Below are 14,625 nucleotides of genomic sequence, written 5' to 3'. Positions count from 1 at the left end.
GAATTGACCTTCTATTACAGTAATCAACAATATCACTTCCTTTCCCAGCAGGTAATCAGCAATGATCAACCATCAATAACCTGAATTCCGGGGCTTCCAAAAAGAGATACTTCCAAGTGAGTTACAGTCGGAATCAATTGGAAAATCTAGATAAAAACAAAACCTTGGGGCAAAAATCACTAAAGCAAAAAGTTTTGCAAAATAAGCCAACCCCCTCCCCCCCCACCTCCTCAATTTCTTAATGGCCTCAAAGCAATTCTCATCTTTCCCTTGTTATTCACCACTCTGTCATCATTCTCTCTCTCCCCATCATACGTGGAGGTCAAGCTACCAAGTTTTCCTCACTCTGCAATGTGCAAAGTATGAAAACCAAGGTTGTCCATATTTAAATGATGATCTTCCACTATAAAGTATTCCAGAGCTCTGCAAAAAGAAGTTTCTAAATCTTACAGTACCTGTTAATACTATTGGAGGCATATATACTATATCTATAAAAACAGGATTATATGTATTGTATACACAGCTACAATATATATATTCATAACTAAACATATATATATATATATAAGGGGTATATACAGGGACTTCAGATGATTTGCTGAGTGGAGCTGAAGAAGCAAGGATAATTCTTGGTGGATCTTAACTATTAAATTTATTACCAAACTAATAATTGTTTCACAGAATGACCGAGATATGTGCAACAGAGGAAAAATGTCACTGCCATGACTGTCTCCACCTTGGACATGATCAGGACACCAGGGGACTGTGTTTCACGGCAGGTATGTATATTCCATTTTGAAAAAGGAGAAACTGTTTAAAAAAAAAAGGAATCTGTTTACAGTCAAACAAAAGCAAGATAAGATTCTGTGTCAAGGAAGGACTATAAAAAAAGGAGAAATACAAAAGAAATTTCTCACATCCTTGATGCAGTGACAAACGTAGGCATAATGCTGAAATGAAAGTATGTCCTGCATCAAAATATAGTGAAACAATGTAGTCAGTTGTTCAGATTCAGTGCTTACATTTACCAAACTATCAGCAAAAAAACCCCCGAACTTGGTGGGAATATTCCACCGTGCTGTTTTATGTACCCTCCCCTTGTATTTTTTATTATGAAAGTTATGCAAATGCATGACTTTGTATTTGACTCACCTGTTTTCTGAGTCAAAACAGGTATGCAAAACAAAACTGAATCACTCATTCTGGATCAGATGGACTTAATGTGGTTCTCAAATTACTATAGTGCAACTGAAATCGACAAACTAAAACCATGATAAAATTAAGCTTGAGATAAGAACCAGGTTTCAAGCCTGTTCCCATGTCTCCACATGGAACTGCATATAAAATATGTAAGCAAAAAATAATAGGTAAAATTGGGCAAGGGTTTGGAAGCAAGAGTTAAACACCCAAAAGCCAGCTTCCTTAACCAGATGGAGTCTGGCACAACTCCACTGAAAATAATTGTGTGATAGTATACTTACAACAAATGAAAATCTAACTCATGTACCCTTTTACTTCCATTCTCTCAAACCTGCTGTATTTTTAAGTACAGAATCGTTTCTCACTTCAAATACATGACAAAATTCTTATGAACACAATATTTTTGTTAAGTAGATAGATAATCAGCTTCGGCTGTACAGACAGCAAAAGCAAGGCAGAAAGATTCAGAAACAAAACTCACTCCAGAGAATGTCTCTTGATAGCTCTAGTATACTCAAAAAGTTAGGGTAAAATGAACTTCAGGATGTAGGCAGCAGGCTATAAGTGCTAGACCTTGATATGACAACATAGGCTGGTATGTTCATTAAAAAGATGCCTTAATTGAATTTGTTGCTCCACCTCTTCCCTATGATAGAGCTCACCCTGCTTCTCTGCCCTGGGCAGCTGGGTCAAGAACAGACCTGGGCTGATGCTATAATTAGGATCTCCTGGTGCTGCCTTCTTATTCCCAAGAGGATTAACTCAGCTCATTAGTGCAAGGCCAGAAAGAATCCTGTACCAGATGTAGGAGGAAAATTCTGAAGGTCCTGACAACCCACTCCAAGCTGAGGCTATGACACCACGTTGTGTGCCCAAGCAAAAAGCATATTTCTGACTCAGAATGCTCCATGTACTTATTACTGACTCGCTTCTCCCTGCTCCGTCGCTAAGAAACAGATTTTGCACACAAGAATACTCACCCAACTCCAAATCATTTGCAGTCAAAACAAGACCACAGCATGTTGCCGTGTCTTGTTCTCAATCCAACTACTACCTTGCAGTTCAGCAGCTCTATGAACTCCCACACTTAACGTGCTTCCAGCCTCCCAGAAGCTGTGTTGAAATTTTTCCTGTGACCTTTTTAAATAAACATTTGCTATTCCTAAGAGATCCATCATTGAACAGTTTAATGAGAGCACTCATATTTCTGCTGAAAAATGCTTCACTACAGCTCACAAAGGGCAATGCAGTTGTATAGCTTTTTTTTTTGAAGTAATACTGTTTAAAGATGTTGGAACGATAACAGCCCAGGAGACTAGAGGGATTTTTTTTTTTTCCCTACAAAATGTACAGGAAGATTTATTACAGAATGAGCTATTACTTCCATAATGTTTTTTAGCCTGATGCAACGCAACTATCTCTAAGAACTAGTACAGTCTCTTTTTCTATCTTGAGTTGCTCACAGGACTTCTATGCAAAACTGGGTTTCCATGTGGATTATGAAATTACTGTGACTGCTCACATTCCCCCTATGAAGAGAGTCCTGTCAAGTTTCCCTGTGGCTCAGCCATGTCTGCTCAAATGGATGCCCAAGTCAAAGACTAGAATTTTTTTAGTGCATATGATCGGTAGGTCTTTAAAATGCAGCACTTGGAGTAGTTTCAGTTTGCTTTTCCCAAGATGTGTTTGCATAATTTTCCCTTGAGTTTTCATCCCCAGTTCCCTAAACCCTGAAACAAACCACTAACTCATAAAAGGTTAACAGGAAAAAAAGAATTAAAGTTACAGCTTGAAGTATGAAAACAATGTAAAGCATAAGCTACATACAGTCAATGAATTATTTCTAAAATACATGCAGCAGTACTTTGATTTTTGTCACCACTGTAAGGTTATTATTTCTGGAAATATAGTACATCAGGCTGTGCCATCCTATAGGCAGATACCAGAAAATATTTTTGCAAATAGCTCAGGTAGCCCTCTTTAATCTAAACCTTAAATTAGCTTTGTTGTACTCATACTGGGCCCTCTTTAAAAAAAAGTTCAAGCTCTGCTAAGCCAAGTGAAGACATTAAAGAAGCAGATGTATCTCATACAGATTGGGACAAAAGCATTTCTTACTAATATTCTATTAGGATACAGAGCTGTGCCATCACCAGAAAAAAACAGCAATTTAAGACAGTTCCAAAAACTCGTGTTTTACCCAATTTTTAATTAAGTTTTAAAATATATTGGTCCAGTTCCTCCATTATTCCAAACTTTTTTTTCATCGTCTCTAATATTTAAACTATGGTTTAGAAGTCATTTGCACTTTAGAAATTATCCTGGTCCTGCAAAGATGCACACTGTTATTTAAGTGTGCATATGGTCAGTAAATCCATGGGCTGGTAAAAATTAGGCAGGTGTCTGCAATTCTGGTGATGATGGCATCATAGCTAGTTAAATAATGACCAAGTAAAACCACAGAAAATTATGTTCAGTATAGAAATGTACTGAATGTTTGTTTGAAAGCTTGTCCATTTTTTTTTTTTCTCACAAAAAGGTAAGGTATGAACACTCCATATTATCTTTGCCTATCGTATCTTTACATCACGACGGCCACAGTGCCACCGCTTTCCAAACAGTTCTTTGGCAAGCCTTTGGTACTACATGATTCTGAAATGTCTTTGTTACTGTATGATTCTGAAATGTGAACTTTGTGTTTCACAATGTCATATGTAATGGTATTTTTCAGTAGGGGCCCTATATGGGTGTTCAGCCCATAAAATAGATATAATCTTTAAAAAGCACCAGAAATCACAAGTTGTTACGTTTATTATATATGTAGGCTTCAAAAATATATCCAATTTATCAGATAATCAGCTAGAAAACTATTTGACAGCTTTTCTTAAGATTGATCTTTCCGGCTTCAAATTTAAGATTTGTACTTTGAAATGTTCTGGTTTTGTCTTGCAACTGGAAACCTGAATTCTCCTTTCTGCAATTGATGTTCTACAAAAGTTTATTGGTGTAAATAGTTGCACTGGTATAAATGGTGCAAGTCAGTGAGGGAAAGGATGATTTGGATGATCAAGGTCCCTAATTTGCATAAACCAAGGTGCCAAGACAGCAGCTTTTGGTTACATCAAAAAAAATATAATATTTCCTTTAAAATTCTTTTATGCTGCGATTGGGTGTAATGATCAAATAATTTAAACGACATACTGCCATTTTACTTTTACTGCCATTGAATTAATCTTTATTGCGTTTGGCTCCAATCCTGCATTCTTTTTTGGCCAAAATACTGCTTAGGTTAGACCAGTGCTTTATTCATAACTTTTTTTTATTATTATTTTTTAAAGGGTGAACTAATCTACAGTAGCCCAAGGTGGGAGGGGGAAAGAGTTCTTTCTACAGGTTCTATTTTTATTTTCCTCTATTTTTTAATTTGGTGCTCTTTGCATGATTTTTGCACTGAGGCATTCATCTACTCCTGCTGCTCATTCTTCCTCCTGCAGTCTTAATCTTCTGTGATATCAAACTGGCTGCTGCAGAGGAAATTATGATGTGACATACAGAAAATTATGGCTGTGCGTGGGGAAAAAACAGCAGGAGTAAAACTCCACAGGAAGAAAGGTCCTGCTAACATGTTTTCTCTCTTCTTGTTAAGAAAATAGAAAGAAAAAATATTAAAAAACACCGTTAGGGGAAAAATCTTAGCTAGTGTAAACCATGTCACCTACATAGACATTAGGAAAAACATTGTCACTTATATAAACTGGGAGTTGACCTTTTTTTTTTTTTTCTGTCTGAACACTGTAAAGTTAAAACTTTTAATGCAATGCTGTCATTCAGTTTAAACATTTGACCCTACTTTTTAATCTTGAATCTGTTTGTGTATGCTTTTAAACCACTGGATTCTGGACCTTGTCAATTCTTTGACTGCAAGCCTACAGACTACAACCCTGTTACAGAACACAAAGCAGCATTGCATTAATTTTATTTTTTCAAGGAAAGTAAGCTTCACGTAATTATATTGAATTATTATTGTTTGCTGCTTTTCCCATGTCTTCTGTGCACTTGTCTACAAGGGACAGGACACAGCAATACTATATGAGATCCCTGTTTAATAATTTGACGGGTATTTTTTGGAATTGCTCTGTCCATCTTGTACTGAAATTTCCTTTCCCTTTATTTAATTCCTTCAGGAATTACAAGACTCTGATCACCAGAAGTACAGTTTTGCTTCATTTGCTTATTAATTAAAATCAATCAATATAGCCTTAAATTTTTTGCTTTATGAAGAAAAAATAATTTTAAATTAGTCATGCTTGTTTCAGGGATACAGAACAGCCTTGTGATCAGCTCATCTTAAATCGCTGGCAACTACCTTGAGCCCTAACTCCAGCTGCATTGAGGGTAATGTATCATAAATTATTCTTTTAGAAATTATTGGTAAAACAGTAAATATGTAAACAGTAAACTAGAAATGCTAACAGAACGCTCTCTCTTAGTATAGTGCCTTCAAGCACTGAAAATATGTAGCATTGATCTTTTCGGGTAAAACAGTTGACAGCATATTTGCTTGCTAGTGACAACTGATGCAGCAGTGTACTGGCCCTCTTATGCAGCTGGTTTATTCTAACATATACAATTTTAAAATGTATCCAAATGGAGATCCAGGGGTATTTTTGATAGACTCCTTATAATATGTTTAATCTGTGGACCATAGGATATCAATGCCAACAAATCCTAATCTCTCTCATGAATATCAAGGGATTTCTTTTGTCCACAGAGTCAGGAGTTTGATAGAACATTTGAAGGGCCGGGTGAATGTGCCAGTATCCCAGTCTCCCTAATGCTATGCTGAGGCAGCGAGCCTCAGACTCAACTCCACAATTGCAAGCCAGATTCAACTCCTCAATTTAATTCCAATAAAATTTCCTTATTTTTCATATTCCTCATGTCATATGTCAGATGCATATGAGAAAAATCATGTGTTTCTGGTTTTTAGACAAAAGAACAGTGATGAGTTTCCTGTTCAAGACTTTTTAATACTTCACTTCCAGTCAAATTCTACCAACGCACCTGAGATTTCAATGTAATAGCAGAAATGTTTTTATCAGCAACAAGACATAAAATACTACTAGTCTTAGTATTGGCAGGTGATTTGTTCTGGATTCCAAGGAGATTTTAGTTTTAAACTGTAGTAATTTCAACTACTGAATTCTATTTGAAAATAAAGAAGCCAACCAGCAGTAAAATGTTCTACTAGATACACAAAAGTCAGTTAAATGCCTTCAAAGTTGAACACAGCACTTCTCTCTGCCTTCCTTTTCATATGCAATACTCTTACAGCAGATTCTTCAGTTGATTTTTTTTAACTCCATGCAACTCCTTAGCAATTCCATTGCAGTTAAACAAATTACTATAAGTTTATGAGAGCATAAGTCAGAGCTGAAGCCAGCCTATGCTTATTATTTCATACGGCATGAAATAAATCATAGAATCCAATTATAGAGTAAAACATCAAGCAGTTTTTCTACTCTGGTAAGTAGGCATTTATAACATCTCATGCTACTAACAGACTAAACCTGCACACGGCAATTAATTTAGAATTTTTACTCCCAGGCCTTGAGTGCAATGTTATCTCTTTCAGCTTCAAACTCTCCAAGAACAAGGGTGTGAACTGAGAATCAAAAATCAAAACCAAACCAAAGAACCCCTGCTATAAAGCATATTTACGGATTCTATTATGCCCTGGGAAGAAAGACAATTATTCAGAGAATAGAGAAAGTAACAAGTGTCCCTGAGATCTAAGAAAAGCTGGGATGAGTCTTGGGTTTGGGGTCAGTGCTATCGTTACCCCAAATCACGAAGCCTAGGGAGAGTGAGAGGACCTGGCCTTCTAAAGCAATTCCAAGCAGCAGTGTGCAGGCTGTGGCTTGTTAGTGTGCAGCCTGCACGGAGGAGCCACCTGTAGAAGATTCTTGTATCTGAGAGGTTGTAGGATACAGTCTGAGACAGACCAGCAAAGTGTTTTGTTTTAAGAAATCTTTTTACCTCCTCAGCAGAAGGCAGCCCACTCATTCAACTGGAGGGCAACCAGCAATGCACAACTGCAGAACAGCCCACACTCAAGAGGCCAGGTGGTACCAAGCTGTGGTTGATAAACTGGACACTGACTCAGGTAAGTGACTCTTTTTTCAGCAAAACATGAATGCTTTTGGTAGATAAGGTATTCAAGGTATCCACCCTGACTCCTCAGGCCATTCTGCTGGCTGGACAACTAACAAAACACACAGCAGTCTCAGGATCAAGGGTGCTCAAAGGCCAACTTTGTTCATACGCACTGACACCTAATGTAACAGGAACACTGCTTTGTTATTGCTAATGCTAACTGTTTTGCCACTATCTGTAGTTTTACCTAACTCTTTCCTCACCCTCTTTCATCAAATACTTAGGCTGCAGCTTCCTCTGGTGGGCACTGGCTCTTGATAACAATGTGTACCAACCTTCTAACTAAACAGTCCTTGTCCCCTGGCTGAGACACTCAAGAGCTTCACCGCACTAAGGGATAGATTTTACTAATACAGTTCTTTGCCAATAATGTCCAATTTCTGTTTCTGAGAGTTGCACAGTATATGCAACAAATGTAACTGAATTAGGTGGTTTGCATGTTGTATGGTAATTACACTCTATGAGATACTGTATAAAACCAGATGCCTGTGAAGCTACCACGTAAGCAACGAAAAGGCCTGGGCAATATATGCCTAGTGCACAGGGTGTTGCAAAAATATGCAGAAGTGGATCTGAGACTAAAACAAAATTGTATTATACATTATTATTCAAGAAGCTATGATTATATAACTGGACTGTATTAAAACACAAAGTTGAAAGGAGAAGAATGACGGCTGCAAGCATAACAAAAAAAATTACTTCCCAATTGTACATAAGCAATGCTTAGCAAGATGCTAACAGATTCTTTCTCCTGTTTTCCATGGTAAGTCAGTTGATGTTTTCTACAATTCCTGATTTAGTGACAATTGATATTTCTAGTTGTGTAATTCCTACTTTTCTAAATAAAGTAGAATAAGCCAGATACTTTGGCTATGTCCAGGCACTCAACTAACAAGCTTTGTTTTCTGAGGGGCTTGAAAACAGCAACATGTGACTGTGCAGTTATCTATAAATATGAACTATTTCAAATATCTTAAAAGGCAAAGTGAAAAAAGACATAAAAAAAGAAGTTGAATTGAAAGGAGAAGAGTGAGTTACATATCTTGTGTTGTTCACTTATTGTTACTGAAATTCTAAAAGCTTTTCTTCCTGATAAAGACATTTTTTTAGTCTTCATCAATATTAGGGGAATCCCAAAGTTTGCCTCCTATTTTGTTTAGCTTTAAAGTATGAAGAAATAGCTCAGTCCTTAACCAAAGTCTGAATCCTTAACTTGCTTTTTCTGCTTATTCAAATAATCTCCCTGGAAAAAACATGAAAAGGAAAAATATTTGCACTGCAGAAAATAAGCAGGGCCTATCATACCTATGCTCTTTAAAACAAACAGAAAATCAGGCCTCATACCTTTATCTTAAAGAAGGAAAAAGTTGCAAATCTATGGCAATTTAGTTTTGTTGGGTTTTTAAATTATTTTTTTTTCCCCCTTGTGGGCTTCTGTTGAGTTTTGGCTTAAGTAATGAGAATTTTGCCACTTGTTTCAGTAGAGTTAAAATTTAGAATGTAAATTTTAAAAAGAGTAATAGCCTGAGAATGAGAATTCATGTTTTTCATATCACAATATCAAATATCATATCATCTCTTGAATGGCTCTTTCTGACACTCTACGAAGATTTCCTCAGCATTCTGATCCCATTTAGGCCAGCTATAAAATCAGTAAATTAGGATAATATTGTTTAATAGCTGCTTAAGAACATTCATGATTAATTGCTGATAAGTACTAAATATTACTGTGAAAGTATGTGTTGGCATGCATATGGTACACTTAGTTTCTAGCTGATGCAATACTTGTGCTGCAGAAGCTTGGAAAAAGTACTGCATTATCAAGGACTTCTAACTTAAAAATGCTTTCGTTTTCTACGACTGACGTGCCTTGGAGAGGACAGATCTAAAGGTAAAATGCTATTACTGTACAATTAAAAACATAATTTTAATTCTCTGTAAGCTGTCCTAAACAATCAGTTTTCAAGCAACAAGTTAAAGCCTCTGGTCTCAATTTCATGATATTACTTGGGAAACAGTTCAGTAGGTGGCATTTGCATTTGGTAGGATCTAGTACAATGAAAAGTGAAAGATGGTGGTAAGATGCTGCCTGGCTGCATGAATCAGGGTGACCTTCATAAAAATGATTAGCCAGTAGTTTGCCATTATCAACACCAGTTGTGTTCTAGGACTCTGCTGGTTTTCCATATGGTACTGAAAAAAGGCTGTGTAATTTTTAAAAGAAATTTAATAATTTTTTTAGATCCTGAAATTAACCTCATCTCCTGAGAGGAGATGTATGAAACTGTACAATTGAGTAATTTCTTATTTTTGTACTTAGCTTTTCTTAGCAGATCCCTGCAAGTACATCATTACGGACGGGCAGCTGAGTAGATAGAATTATAACCTGTGTAAGATCTTTTTAACAAGAAGTGGTATAATGTTCATGGTCTGGTGTTAAGGCTGGTATCAAGAGAGACCTGGGTATATGTGAGAGGCCACATTGCTGAAATTCAGCCAGGAGTCTTGCTGTCAATACAAGTAGGACTAGGTAGATAACAAAGAAATGCACAGCTTGGGAAATGCGACAAGGATTCAGTGTATTTCCTGCAGAAAAAGGTAGATAAGCAGCTGTCAGGGGAGAGTCTTTATAGAATGAGTTGGCGTTTTCATTTTTTTTCCAATTCTATATGGTTGCTTATATCATGAAGTATGGTGGGTGAGAACATGTACCCAGCCTTTCATGAGGAAACAAGGTTGTGGATGGGTGCAAATAGCTTTGAGATTCCCCGAGGAGGTCTCTAAGCACTACCATTAATATGAATATTATGGAATTGCAGAATGGGAAATTTTTCATTTCCCTTACGAGACATATGGAGAGCTTCTTTCCCTTTGACAGCTTTCAGAACACGTGGATGCTCTAAACAGCGAGAAGGAATTATTTTCTAATGAGTAAGAGCCTAATCTAATTTCAACTGAAGTCAATCAGAATGACTTCCTCTAGTCTGTATGGCTGCTGAATCAGGCTCTAAATATCCTAGCCTTTCACTTCCTCTTATAATTATCACTTTTATAGTATAATTACGCTAGCTTCTGTAAGGTGCTCAACATAAAACCACAGGAAAATAGTTTGTCAATCAATTCAAAACTGAAGTTTATAACAAACTACCTGTGGAAAGAACACCAAGATTAAGATAGTATGTGCATCGCAAACAATGATAAAAAATATTGTGAGGCTATTATCTGCTAAGAAAATGCTACTATTTTAATATAGCATCATCTTCCATTAAAATTCTTGACTAAAATATACCTGGTTGGCCTGATCTTTCATCTATACAAACTGCATTGGTGAGGTGTCAAAGCAAGACAGAGATCTGGCCACAGACAGGTTTTTGTTTTTCTCCTGGTATTTTCATGGGGATCTTGCAAGAAGGCAAATCTAACTTGAAAACTGTGGTCTCAGCCTCCCTGTTCCCCAAGCACTCAATCTGCTACATGATTCAAGTCACCACAGTCTTCCCAGTCTATTGGGAAAGAAGCCAGCAGTGAGAGCTGATGCGTGTACTAGCCATCAGGTTGCTCACGAAATGATCACAAGCTGCAATTTGGATAATGCTGTTCTTTAACTTAATCACCCAACTGCCAGAACTGATGGTAGCAAATAATTTTTAGGCTTTATATACAGCAGAATTAACTATTCTGCTCTGACTTAAGACATTGCTTCTTGTAGCAAGAACCATGTTATGTTAAACACAACCTTTCCCAAACAATGGAGATTAGATTTTCATGTTGCAGGTGAAACCAAGGTGCAAGGGGAACTTAGAAGCACTATGGAGGTATGCCCTATTAGTCTGTAACAGCCCTAAATGAACACACTTGCTAAAGAAAGAGCACTGGGGAGAATGATGGGGGGACTGGAAAGACAGTAGGAAAGTAGCTATAGTTTGATTCATAGATAAAGAATGGTGAAGCAGCTAGAAGTATAGGTCTTATGCTTTGACTGGGAAATGCCTAAGAATTTTGCTTTGATTATAAGTGAAAAAACATAATTGGTGGTTAAAAGGAATGAGTGGGCTATGAGCTTTGCATCTAGTACTATAGTTCAGACAAAATTCTGTCCCTAAGTGAGGCTGAGGAATCCGTTGTCTGGGGATACGGAAGCACCAGAAGCTGTACTTGGTACAAGCTGTAGATATAGTGAGGGAAAATGCAGGAGGGAGAGGAGGAGAGACCACGTCTCCATTCCTTTGTTTTGTACTTTCTGCTCTGATAAAAAAATTGGGGGCTGAGGTGTATGTGGAATTTACTAGATAAAGCATGTAGAACAATTACAGGCTGTACAAGAACATGCAGTAATGTATCCGTTCTTAAATTGTAGGACAGCACTGAACAGTCTGCATACTGTGATTAGTTAAATTCATTGCTTCTGACTTAAAATCTTTTTGGCTGCCTCAGTTGTTTCTTTCATCTCTGCATACAAGAGGAAGACTGGGAGACTAGAAGCCCCATCAGTACTAACAAAGCTTCCTTCTACTCTGATTTGCAATTATGTTTGCCTGTATTCTTGATGTTCAGAGACTTGCGTAAAGCAGATTGCTTCACAACATAAATACTTTAAAAAGGATGCTTGGGATAAATTTGACCTATTTTTTCCTCTTTAACTGTTTATGAAATGCATTTAATTCTCTGTATTTTCTTCCATGCTCAAACAGGTGATTTGGTATTATTTTAGGGGGCTAACACTGAGCACCCAGACAATAATGCTGTGCACGTGTACCCCAAACTTAACAGAGAAGAAATTCTATCATTAAGTCTACAGGTTTTCGTTTCATGTTTTCTGTGAGGAGAAAAATCTGTTCAGTAACGTGTCTGGCCAGCAAGTGTGTAATTCCCCTTTTAGCTTGTAGAAGGTACTAAACTTCATCCAGCACTGGGACTTAGCAATGAATTACCTTTCCACAGCAACTGTGTTCCAGGAGTAGCCCCTCCTGGAATTACATGGAAATGGTCTTGGATCAACTCTGGGATCTGTGAACTCTGAAAAACCACTGTCATTTTCATTTAATCAAGAAAAAATTTCAGGCAATCCTTCTCTGCAAGTCCTCTTTTAAGGGGCCTTCCCTGTAAGAAAAGCCATTTGTCCCACAATTTTCATCCTGTGCCATGCAGACTTCTCTCAAAAATAGAGATCTGATTAACTCCTTTAGGCATAAAATGTCAATAAACAAAGTGATGCATGCTTGTTGGGATAAAATACAGGACTGGGGCTTTCGGTAAATAGAAATGTTGCTATGAACCATTCAATATGAGCTTGATTTCATAATTTCAGCATAATTTTGATTTAGGACTTAAAGACCTTCCTCATTACTGCATGTTATAATTACATGGGTAGAAGTGAAAAAATGCTCACATATATGGTAAAATATAGTTACTGATGTATTTCAAGTTCCTATATGAGTCCCAATTATCAGAAGGGTAACAGCTGCTTTTGTCTCAATTGAAAAGAAAAAAACTATCAATACATAACAACACTTTTTATTAGAACTATTGGACTCCACACCTTGTCTTTGTTATGCTTTAAAGCTCTCTTTAAATTAGTGAAAAAATAATAGTAATAAATGAAAATATATTAAATTTTATAGTAGTAAGCTTGTTGAAAGTACTTGTCCTAAATAAGAATTTAGGATAGGGTACGTAACTACATAATCATTACACATTAAGATAACATACAAAGCCAATGTCAGATAGGATGGATGTAATAAATAAGCACTGTAAATAGCCTCTTTCACTCAAATCTGAGATGTTAATCTTGATTTTTGTGACATTTCTTACGCTTTATTCATTTATCTTATTCAAATACACAGGGAAAGTAGTGACTGTCCTCCCACAGGAGCACAGCAACACATGGCATAGAGAACACATCACTGCCTGCTGTAGATTTTATCAGTGCCAGCTTGGCTCCACAGAAGGGCAACACAAGGTATGTAATACAGCTTTTCTGTACTGGATAAATCCTGCACTGTAAAAGCCAGCAGTAGTTCACAACACATGATACCACAAAACCATTTTTGCTTGTCCTGATTATATTTCATGAAAAAAATGTGGACAGAACAACAATGACATGAATAGTTAAGTAGATTTTACTTATATGAAATAAACCAGTGCCACCTGTTAATGAGCTTTATATCACATATGACCCTGAAATAAAATATAGTAAAAAAATGATGTTATAGAAAGCTCAAAAGCTTCTACTTGAAGTCTCCATGTGGAAGCAGCTGTTCAGTTCATTGGTCACCTTAAAGAAAATCCTAAATGAAAGAATTATACATTAACATCCTCAAGCAGTAGTTTTCTGTAAATGGAAATGCCAGCATGGAAAATCTGATTAACTTTCCTGAGATCAAAGGCAAGGTAATTTAAAACAATATAAAATGTAAATTTCCAAACTAGGATACTAATAATTCCATTTTTTCAACAGACAGTATTCAGAACAGCAAAACTTTTAGTAAATGCAACACACAGAAAATTTCTTGCCACATGAAATAAGGCACTAAATCTCAAGATAACAAAGTGCTTTTACAATTTCACCTCCATTCCCATCTGCAGACATCCATAGGCTTCTGAATTCCTCATGTACATAGAAAGATGTTTCTAATGTCTCTGCTTCTGTATCATATTTATCATGCATTGTCTTTTATCAAAATATTTAAAGTAAGGGATAATGAAGCTGCATTTTCCAAACACTGCAGCCACTGGTTTGATTTTGCAAATAACATATCCATGAATGTAATCAGCACATGGCATATAGACAATTGCATTTCAAAACTCAATTGCTTGGCAGTGCAAAATTTCTTGTGCCCCCAAATCCTAAAAAAACGTACCCAATTTCCACCTCCCCATAACCTCTGACTATCAAAAATATCAACATGTAACCTTGGAGCAACTGATTGGCTGCATAACAGATCTGAAAATCAGCAACACAGCTCAGTCAGCATTTCAGCATTTCACATATATAGCTCTGCACAGCTTTGAGACTGGCAGAACATTCCCTTCTGAGACATTCTGCTTGAGGAAAAATGAACTATTCAGACCTCTGAGTATGTTGTAGCACCTGCTCTTTGAAAACGTAGCTCATTGTGTTTAAAAAAACACAACCCACAAACCCAGGATCACGAATCTTTTCTATTCTTATATCCAGTTGTATCACAATATTGAAACAGTTTTTTTAAA

General features: G+C 36.7%; 1 protein-coding gene across 1 annotated transcript in view; it reads right to left on the bottom strand.

The window, feature by feature from the left end:
* RAP1GDS1 (RAP1, GTP-GDP dissociation stimulator 1) overlaps positions 1 to 14,625 on the bottom strand; it is a 65,326-nt gene that overhangs the window by 29,225 nt on the left and 21,476 nt on the right. The window lies entirely within an intron of this gene.

Source organism: Calidris pugnax, unplaced genomic scaffold (assembly GCF_001431845.1).
Source record: "Calidris pugnax isolate Ruff unplaced genomic scaffold, ASM143184v1 scaffold34, whole genome shotgun sequence".
Taxonomy (NCBI): domain Eukaryota; kingdom Metazoa; phylum Chordata; class Aves; order Charadriiformes; family Scolopacidae; genus Calidris; species Calidris pugnax.
Note: the sequence above shows the minus strand (reverse complement) of the source record. Positions and strands in the feature narration are given on the sequence as shown.